General features: G+C 43.2%; 1 protein-coding gene across 11 annotated transcripts in view; it reads left to right on the top strand.

Moving 5' to 3' along the window:
• The window catches only part of BCAS3 (BCAS3 microtubule associated cell migration factor), a 370,473-nt gene that overhangs the window by 215,633 nt on the left and 144,423 nt on the right, over positions 1-10,417 (top strand). The window contains exon 23 of one of the 11 annotated variants that reach the window (XM_075113188.1): positions 1-2,105. This exon is cut by the window's left edge and continues 7,276 nt beyond it. The exons of the other annotated variants lie outside the window; for them this stretch is intronic. The gene's annotated coding sequence lies outside the window, so the exon portion shown is untranslated. Of the gene's footprint in view, positions 2,106-10,417 lie in introns of those variants that run through there. 11 annotated transcript variants of the gene reach the window in all.

The following is a 10,417-nucleotide window of genomic DNA, read 5'->3' as shown; positions in this document are numbered from 1 at the left end:
CTTTCTGTATAATTTTTTCAGCACTTATTCTGAGAAAACTTAAAATGCTAGAATACTGTGGTTAGCCTGTCGTAAAAATATTTTTCATTCTGGTTGGGGAATAGGATAGTCCGTATCTGAAGCTTTCTTTTTCTCCAGACTAATGTGTCCGCAACAAATGCGAGCAAAAAACCGCGGTGTGTTTAAAATTAACAAGGGGACCGTCACCTGAAGTATAGTTAGATGAGACTGTAGCATTTTGTGTGCAGCAAAACAATCTCTTAAGGAATGCTAGGTTAGGGAGGTCTGGCTGTTTTTATATAGTTCAAAATTACTTGATCAAAGAATTTTAGGAAATAAAATGCAGAACTAATCTTTATTGAAAATATACTTTTATTTTACTAGGTGACTTACTACTGTATAACACTACTTATTTCGGTTACATGTGCTTCTGCTGTAGGTCTCGCTATAATAAAGACATTTTTGGGTTTGCTTTGATGAAACTTCACAAGAGCCGGCTGTAGGGTAGAAATACAATTTCCCCTCTGCTTTAATTGTGCTCTGCCGTGTATTTGGCTCAGTTAACCGAATCAAGGGAACTGCATTCGGGTGATCTGAGTGGATCTTATCAGCGGTGGACTCTGGGTCATATTTTTAACTCTATGCCCATTTGAGAATTAAAATTTGCTGTGCAGTTTTATTCTCCCTATCGGCACATAAAGCGAGCCAAGTGCGGTTTGGGGGGAAAGCAGTTGCCTGACTATCCCCCCATTTATGTGCCTCAAAAAAGGGTCGTGTCCTTATCAGTGATTGTAGTTGATAACAATGTGGTGGTTTCAGTCAAATCTGTGACCTTGGTACCGCAGCGGGGCCCCTGTGCTGGTCGCTGCTTTCCTCACTCACTTCTGCTTTGATGTGATCCGGCAGCTGATAGAGATGCACGCAGGTCAGAGAGAGGCAGCTGGCTGGCAGCGCCAGATTAAAATATTTCTGACCCGCAAAAGTAACCAAATGCCCATATTTCTTCATTTAGCATAATTAATACCTTGTATTTCCATTTACTTTGATAAAGTGAGCTTTTTCCCCCCTCCCCTTTCTTTATTATTTTATTCCCTGTAGCTTTCAGTAATGATTGCAGGAGATCTGTAGTTAAAATGTTTTACGGACTCTGAAGAACAACATGTTTTGCAAAAGCTGAGATCAAAAGTCTCAATTAGGTCACAGCCTAGCAGGAAGCTTACAACCACACTGAAATGAGAAAGTTATTTCATTTTTAGAATACTATATTTTCAGTAGCCGGCGTAGTAAGCTAAAGGCAAAAAGAAACACACTGGATCTCTCGCCAAGGAAATCCTCTTGCTCGTATGAATTTGTAATTAGGGAAGATACACGCAATAAGGAAAAGTATTCAGTGTGCTTTAATGTATATCCTTCTTGAGAAGAACTGACTGAAATGGCATCTAGAGGGGCTGAGGAAACTTTTTCTTTTTGCCATAAATGCTCACTGTGAATTCTTACTGTCACCGTTTAAAATCTCTCTGTTAGAAGTAGTTGTGGAGCGACTGCCTGGGTCTCCATGTATGAGCTCAGAGGATCAGCATAGATGATCTCTGACGAATAGTGAACCTGAGAGTATCCACTCAGGACTTGGACGTCAGCTGATGTCTTTATTTAAAAAATAATAACAAAAAAAAAAGGCAAAGCAAGCCATCTGGAGGGCTGACGTTTGCTGTGGGCAACGATATTTGTAGCTGCTGCTCTTTCTTTCCTGGATTTGTCGCAAGGTAGAGGGTGCAGCCGGTTTCCCTGGCCGCTGATGCCGTGTGCCGCTGCACGCCGCTTGTAAACAAAGTCACTGGGCAGAGATTAACAGCACTGATTTGTCGTGATGAATGGGACTCGGTTAGGTTGCTCTTGTAAGGCAAGAAATATATTTTATGCCATAACCAAATTTGATTCCTTTTTACCAATAAATTTTGAATTGCATTTAACAGCCAGATAAATGCAGAGCTTATTTTATTGCAGTTATGATTCTAGATATCTGTATTACATGTATTTCTATTGAACTTTACATTAAGCACAGTAGATCTTCTCTGTCAACAAATAAATTAAACTTGGACCAAGTAGCATTTTCTTGTATGTATCGTGCATCTGTTTTTGCAACGTGCTCTTACTTCCCAGTGACAGCAGTCATCAAAACACAATACCTACGAGGCTTATGCCTCCTGAAGTACTTCCTCAACGAGGGGGTCCTGAACTGTCAGCCTTGGCAGAGCCCTTGCATTACTGTAGGGAAATCATCTTTATGTAACTATTGCAGAAAAAAAAAAAAAACAATTTAAAAAAAATTATGCAGGCAGTTTTACTGGTGTGCACAGAGCGATACAGAGGTGTGCAGTGGGATGGACGAGGGGCCAGAAATGTCAGCAGATTTAATCCCCACAGTGTTGGGGTTCAACACTCCCTTTTATAAACATCAGAAATGTTTTATACATACAAGCTTAACTCATCATATAACTGAAGTATTAGCATTTAGAAAGAAAAAGGGCAATAGACAATTAATACAGTGTTTGACCAGTTTGTTATTTTTACTCTGAACACATTGTCTCTTTTGAACTAGCTGATACTTGCTCACCTCACTGGCTTTCCTTAATCCTCATCCTTTTTCACATCTCTGATCCCTCCACCTTCCTGAGACCTGTTACCCCTGTGAGCCTGCGGGTGTGCTGGCACCTGTCCCTACCTCCGCTGGGGCTGAGACCCCCCGCCCGGGCAAATACCAGTGTATTTGTATAGTGTCGGTGTAGCACAGCGGGTCACAGGAGGAGGCAGTGGTTACGCATTTTGTGTATATGCTTGGTAGGTGGGATGCCGTACTCCGGGTAGGATAACCTTCTGATTAAACAAGGGTATCAGTTCCCTGCGCTAGCTTTGGTGTATGCACAGCTTCTCTTGCCATCAGAATTCAGCACATTTACTCTTTTTGTGTATTTGGCATTTGAAACAACAATTTTATCCTAAAAATTAATTATAAAAATGCTAGCAGCCAGGAAAGGTGGTGGCGTTAGATTCTAGGTGCTGTGCAGCCTGGCATTAGAGCTACAAAGCAGATTTACAGTAGGGATGAGTTGGATTCAGCAGTACCAAAGCTGCTCTTAGTAGCCTGCACCTGCAGACTTGGCATCTCCTGCACCTTCATAAAAACCAAAAGAATCCAAACTCTTTGTGTTACATAAAATGCAAACGTGGCTTCACATTTCTTGTATGGCTTGTTGACCGAGTCTGAATCTGCTGTGAAATACTCAATAAAGGGAGGAGGGGATTGTGGAAGACTTGAGTCTGGTAGAAACAAGTGTGTGCTGACGTTTGTAAGCTAGGATTATAAGTACAAGCAAGTCGCTTTTCAAAATCAGAGGAAGCCCCATTGGAATGTAAATTTTGTCTGTAACTGGTGCTGCTTTGGTGCTCTGAATGTCCCTCAGCTCTGCCTTAGTGACTGCAAATGCGACTTGATGGCGTGTTTTGGGAAGTGTTGGGTATTTGGGGTTTTTCAGGGTATGTCATTACTGATTGCTGATTCTGCAAGTGGCAAAAAATAGAAACAGGAAAGCAAAATAAACGTCGGGGGATTCCGTATCTTTACCTGTGTTCGCAGCGATGCTCTGTTAGAAATAACAGCGATGTGTGTGATACTTAGCAATCCAGCTAGGCTGCTGTGAGGCGCAGCACTACGTGTTACCGTTTTTTCCCCTCCTGCGTGACTCTGTTTTTGCACATGCTGGGTACAGTCGTTCTCAACATGTGCATCAAATCCAGGAAGTATCAGAGCTACCGTGCGTGTGCAGATGAGCTACCGCGCGTCACGCGGGCTCTGTCAGTGCGCTACTCCTGGCCTGCAGAGCAGGAGGCGGCAGAAAGCGGGTTTTGCACATCCTGCCTTTTAAACCAAAGCCAGGAGTGGCCCGTAGTCCAGCTGAAAGGTTGGGGGTCGCTGTCACCCCCACTGCGGCAGGACTGCCTGTCTGCTGCTGACCCGGGAGGGGCGGCTGCTGCCGCCGGCGCAAGTCCTTCGGCCCAAAGCTTGCTCCTTCGGAGCCCCGAGGGAAGAGGGCTCTCGGGAGCCTGCCGTCAGACCCGCCGCCCTGCGGGGCTGCGAGGAGCCCTACAGCTGTACCTTCAGCACTTTCTTTTTGTACGGCAATTTCAATGTATATGCCGCGTTGAAAGAGAAAAAAATTAGGCTCAGACCTTGTGGACGTTTTAATAAGTGTCTAACTTTAAGTGCAAGTGGTTTTAAGTCTGTGAAGCTACTCTAATGCTTAATAATAACCATCTGTGTAGGTTTTTGTACTCTAAGATTTCAGACAAGCCAATGTCTGAAGAGCTCACTGCTCAGCATAGATGATTTAAAGCTCCGGTCAGTATTTATGTGCAGAACACTCGGGGAAGCAAAAATAGAAAACAGCCAAGGAAACAGTGAGTTTCAGGGATTACATTAACAGTTCTAATTCTGAGTAAGATACGTGTCCGTAACTTGCATGTTATATAGAAATGTTTTTAAAAAATCAGTTCAGACACGGCAAATCCAGTATTTCAGTGTATTTTTGTGCTAATTCTTTTAAAAGAAGCCTACATTCCAGCATGTCTTCATTCAGTAATTTAATTGGGATGTAGGTCTTTGAGCTAGTGGCTGATTAGAAAACATGACCTGCTTGAGAGATCAAGAAGGTAAATTGATAAATGTTGTAGCAAAGGTTAGTAATGTGTGAGAGAGTAGAAGCTGCTCTGGGCTTTGAATCACTGATCAAGGTCAGCTGCAGTTCATTAAAATCTTTAGAGATTTAGATTCATTGTAAATATACCCGCATACCATAGTTTATCTTGTAAATCCTACCTATTGGTTGTTTAGTAATATTGCATATTATTGCAATGGGTTTATGGTGGTAAATTTACACCAAGGTACAAAACCAAAGTCCTGTAAAATATTTTAATTAGAAAACCAGGCTGGAAGGAGGGACCTGGGTGAGGAGACTCGCTCTAGCACAGCCAGCACCTCGGCCCCCAGGGCGGCACGTCCCGCGGCCCTCCGTCTTCACGCCAGAGTGCTGCTGCCCCCATACTTCTTGCTGCTTTGATGATTAGAAATCTTTTAAGGTACACCTGGTTTTGTGCTGACGCTGTCCTTTAACGTAAATAGTTTTTCCTTCCCGGCACTTACGTCCCTGGAGTGTGCGTGGAGGGTGGTCACACGCTCACCCTGGCTTACAGCTGGAGCGGGAAAAAGCCCTGCTGCCTTCACTCACTTACCTGAGCCAGGGTTTCTGTTCCCCTCGTCAGAGTGCTTTGTATCTCTTTCAAGTTTTCAGCTTGAACATGAGTATCGGTACACGTGTTTGAGATGACATCTCACCGCTGCGCTGAACAACATAATATTTCTGTTTTCTGTGATACGCGCTGGAGCACGGCCATGCCAGACAGCCAGCCCATCACCGTCCTGCAGCTGGGAAGACCCCAGGCTTCTACCCCAGCCTTCCTAACTGACAGGCGCTCCGACTCCCGCATTCCTGACCTTGCACTTTCTGCTAATACATCTTGTGCCTTTGTTGGCTATAGTCCTCAGGAACTTCCCTCTCTCCTTAATGGTCCAGCCTCATTATTGGTATCGTTGTCCAGATTTGTTCCTTCTCTTTCCTTAAAGGCTCTGAAAGCACAACGTTTAAAGACCATATGAAAGGTTTGTTCTTAGTCATGTTCAGCCATCGTGGTTTGCGAGTCCTCTCCAGTTCATCTTGAGTTTGCCAGAGCCTGTTTGGATGCTGTCACCCATTTGGTGTCTCTCCCTGTCTCTGCCTCCGTCACCAGCGCTGAGTCCAGATTTCATTCCAGCTACTCATGCATCTTTTGAAGAACGCACATCTGCTGCTTTCATCTTCCTGGTACGCATTCCAGCTAACGCTGCCACTTCTCATTCGTGGCGCAGTGTTGCTCGTGCACCGGTCTGATGAGCTTCCAGCAACCTGTGGTTTCACAGCAGCTGAGGCACGCCTCCCCTGCACCTCTGTCCCCATTGAACCATCGGCACTGGAAAAGCTTCTGGGGCAGAACCCCACCCCCTTGTTGCTGCAGGATTTGGGCCGTTCATTGCCCCTGTCCCAGGCCACAGTTATTTCTCAGTCGTGGCACTTGTCCCGAGGCAATTAGTCCCGTTTTACAGGGCAGCAGAGGCTGTCAGGGAGGCTGCGTCTGCCATGTGCCATCATGCGGTGCCGCTCAAACGTCGGCTTTCCGCATGTCCCACGGGCTAACTTCATGAAACCAAATGTAACAGAGTTTTCTGTGCCCTGGCTAATGTGCACTTTAAGTAGTTATATTGTTAAGTAAAATGCATTTGCAGGTGTTCTAGTAAAAGCAGAGAGATGTTCTTTAAAACTTGACTGAATACCTTTCCTTTAGGTTGTTCCTGACTCAAGTCTGTTGCCATGAGGTTAAAGTGATGTTAAACCTACTAAAAACCATGCCTAACAGAAATACTTTTAAAGTAATTTTCTTGAAGCGTAACTGTGAATCACTTTGAGCTTAATGGTTTTAAAAAATCTAGAACAAAAGAGTTTTTTCCCTACAACAGCTGTGCAGTTTTATTAAAAATTTAAAGAAATCTTATGTGTCTAATCCTTTGAGCGGATGTGTAATTACTTGGCTTGGGCTCTTACACATGGATAACCTAGCTGTACTGTGAGACAAGATTCTTATGTTTAATTTAAAGAATCATGGGTGTGCTTTGGAGATTATCAACACCAAGCCTTGTAAAGGAACACAGAACCAGAACAACTATTATACATCATCATTTGTTATACAGATGTTACAAACCATCTGACTAGCAGATAGCGTAGTTCGCGATGGTATTGGCAAGTGATGGCAGGGTATGTAGAATAAAAAATTGGAAAACTGTCTTTTTGAAGACATTTTCCCCTCCCAAATTTTAGATTTTTTCCCCTGTATTTGGGTATTTGCATTTAACATGTGTTCCCTTTAGGTGAACCTGTTGCTTTTATAACTGTCTAGTCAAACTGCGCTATCCCTTTTTATCTGCAGCAAGCACCTTTTTCAACTTCATTGTGGCCATTTGATACGAAGCCCAATCCAGCACCACTCTAGAGCTTGAAAAAGCTCTGAACTGTACTATAAATGCACAGTTGCATTAAAGGGAGTTTTATATCTGTCATAATGTTACTGCCACAGGTTAGATGCTTTAAAAATTAATGTATTTTAAAGGCCCAAGAATATGATCATACAAAACCAGTTAAAAAACAGTTCACTCTGCCTTAGGTAATTTTATCAGGATATGTATGTTAGATACTTTTATGAGAATATGTAGGATGCATTATTGAGCATTTTGAAGAACTAAGCCACATCTGCAATGAATTATAATCTCTTTCAATCAAGTTTGAGATATCAGTCAAAATCACCCCTAATGTGAGATTGTACAACTCCATTGAAGTCAAGTCTGCTTACAATCAAGCTGATTTTAGTCCGTCCGTCCCCAGTAATCTTCTTCGTATTAGTTGCATTTTTTTATATTACATTTGGTTGTAGTCACTTTGGTAGGACAAACACATATCATACCATTTTCTTCCATAGAAATCATGTGTGCACATTATTTTCAAAATCTGTATTACAAAGTCTTTTATCCTTTTATTAGTTTAGTACTTAAGCCCTAGACATAAGAAAGAAGCCTATCAGTGAAAATCAATGGAAATGCAGTTAGATACAGATCTGATGTACTGTGCGAGGAGCCTTAGACACAGCACAATAAAATCAATGAAGGCCTTGCCAGCCCCGTACAGTTTTACCCGTCCAATCACTTTTCACACATTCCCTCTGTTAGTTTTGCAAGAGATTTTTTTAAAATATGAATTATGATGAATGAGACCCTTTTTATGAATGTATGGGTGGGTCATTACCCTGTGAAAACCAGCCTGTACTGGTGCTCAGCGATTAAGGCTTTCTGCTGCTACTGTCAGAAAAGTTCAAATTCATTCAGCTTCCCTATCATAGATGGAGGGGCTCCATCTATGATAGGGAAGCTGTAGCCGTTGTTGCCTAATTCACTTAACAATGTTATAATTGTGATTTGGTTTTGTTCATCATAATAATTTACATAAACCCTTTTGTATTTGTTAATAATTTGGATTAATCATCAAGCTTAAGGAATGTAATAGATCAAATAAACAAAAGGGAAATAATAATATTAAAAAAAGGCACCAGGCCTACCCAGACAGATGTGAAGAGCAGATTAAATGCTAGTTGCGCACGATGCCAAAAAAATGAAATATTTTGGATTGAGAAGTTAAATACGTACAAAGCGCAGGTTAGATCGTGGGACAGAGGCGTAACACCTTACTCTCAAAACTCTTCTTCCTTTACAGGAGCAATGGCTTAGTTGAATTTGAATTTAAACCTTAAATATTAGCCAAGCCAGGGACAAGTGGACAGACAGCTCTGGTATATGAATGTTTATGCAAATGAGGATGCAATAAAACAAGGCTCCTTGAAAAATCTGCCCTAGTAAATTAGCGGAAAATGCACCGCCATAAACAGCTGTTGCATTTTAATCAAGCATCTGTAGAGTATATTTTGCTTTGTGTTACAAACAAAACAAAACAAAACAAAACCCAGATTGCAGCAACCTCATTTTATATTCAGAAATTAACCCATTCTGCACTGCTGAAAAAAGAGTAATTCCCAGGTCGCAGCTTTAATGCACCAAGGGGGTTGGAAGTATGTGTAACTCATTGACTTTCAGGATACCTTGTTTAATTTAAAAAGAGGTGTTTCTGAACGGAAGAATAACCAGCAAATTTTACTTCTCCATAACTCTCGGGAGGTTTTTGCTTGGGCAGTCTCATAGTTTGAAGCACATTTTATAACGCAATTGATCCAAATAGGTTTAAAGAGCGTTTCTTGTGTAGTCTTAGCTTTGCACAAATTAGAATTAATCTTGCAAAACAGTTCAGCTGTCAGGTCTTGTTAGAAAACATCCTTTATATTAATGTGATACGAAATCATACATCTTGGTTTTCAAAGAGTTAATAAACACCCCGAGCTGTGCTGATCTTGTAGCTTTAGCGAGCCTTAATCTGTAAGCTTGATTACCTCCTAACCCTCAGTCGCCTGCCTCCCTCCTAACACAGCAGGAGTTTTACGGCAGCATTAGTGGCATTTTGCCCAGCTTTGGCTTTAGGGAAATCATTCAGTGAGAAAGAAAAGCAGAAGGACTGGATCTGTCTACTGCTGCGAGGTCATTAACACAGCAGCATGGCCGGGCAGTGCGGGAGGAGCTCGGCGGTGGCAGTCCCCTCCGCTGCCGTGCAGGTTACCTTCCACCCTGCTCTTGGTGGGGTTTAGACGCGTCGCTACACAGGCAGCAGTGGCTTCACCCACCTCGCAGTGGCTCGCAGTGGCTCGCTCCAGAAGAGCGTTGTTTGCTTTAAATCGTATACACAGCACAGGGGCATCGGTGTGTATGTCTTGGTCCTTCTAAGAGCAATATTACTACAGATTTATGTGCTCCGGGCTCTTTGTGCACACGGAGGCAGACAGGAATATTTAGTGGAGTTTGCTCTCACTCCAGGAAAAACTCACAAATGGGAATAATTCTTGCACGTCGTACAAGCTGGATGTTCTTTATTTATAACGCTAGCCAAAAGGAATAGCCGCCTGCTGCCTACCTTACTCGTAAGGAGTCATTCTCGCTCCGCAAGTGGTGGGGAGGAGTCGTCTTAGCTTTTCAGTTACCGCGGCGCGCGTCAGCTGGTTCGGTCAAGGGCTCTGCTGATACTCGGCGAGAGTGGTCAGAGTTCGGCCGGTTTAATTCATGCAAGGTCCCATTACGGTTTAAAGTAGCGGTTGTTCTTCTGGCCGACTCTTAGCACGTTTTCATGTTAGTGTTCACAAAACCAGTGTGCTTCTGTCCCCTGTATTATCGGTGCCTGCTTCTGGAAGACAGCCTTGGCACTTCGTGCCATTAACGTTTTCTGTTTTAGGAGAAACGGTGCAGTGAGGCATCACGCCAAAACTTCACCAGGAGTTTGTAGTTGAGTTGTTTGGCAGGAGAAGACCCTCTTTGTAGGTGTGGTACGTCCAGCTTTGAACGGCCATCGTTACACCGAGGCTGACCCCGGGCCAGGGAGCAGGAGAGCGCGGGCGGCAAAGAGGTGGGGCTCAGGGCTGGACCCCAGCACGGCTCCGATGGGAGCTGGTGGTCTGTGCTGTGAGGTGCAAACGGGAGGTTTTCAGAAGCGTCTCAAATTCTACCTCGTTGCTAAAATGAGATCTAAAACCTGCCAAGGGTTTTCAGAAACTAATTTTGTGGACAAGTATAGACACCATCCTAATTAAAATTTATTGCATTCGCTCTTAACTTAGGTATTTATTAAAG

Source organism: Phalacrocorax aristotelis, chromosome 18, assembly GCF_949628215.1.
Source record: "Phalacrocorax aristotelis chromosome 18, bGulAri2.1, whole genome shotgun sequence".
NCBI classification, from domain to species: Eukaryota; Metazoa; Chordata; class Aves; order Suliformes; family Phalacrocoracidae; genus Phalacrocorax; species Phalacrocorax aristotelis.
This window is presented reverse-complemented; position numbering and strand designations above follow the sequence as displayed.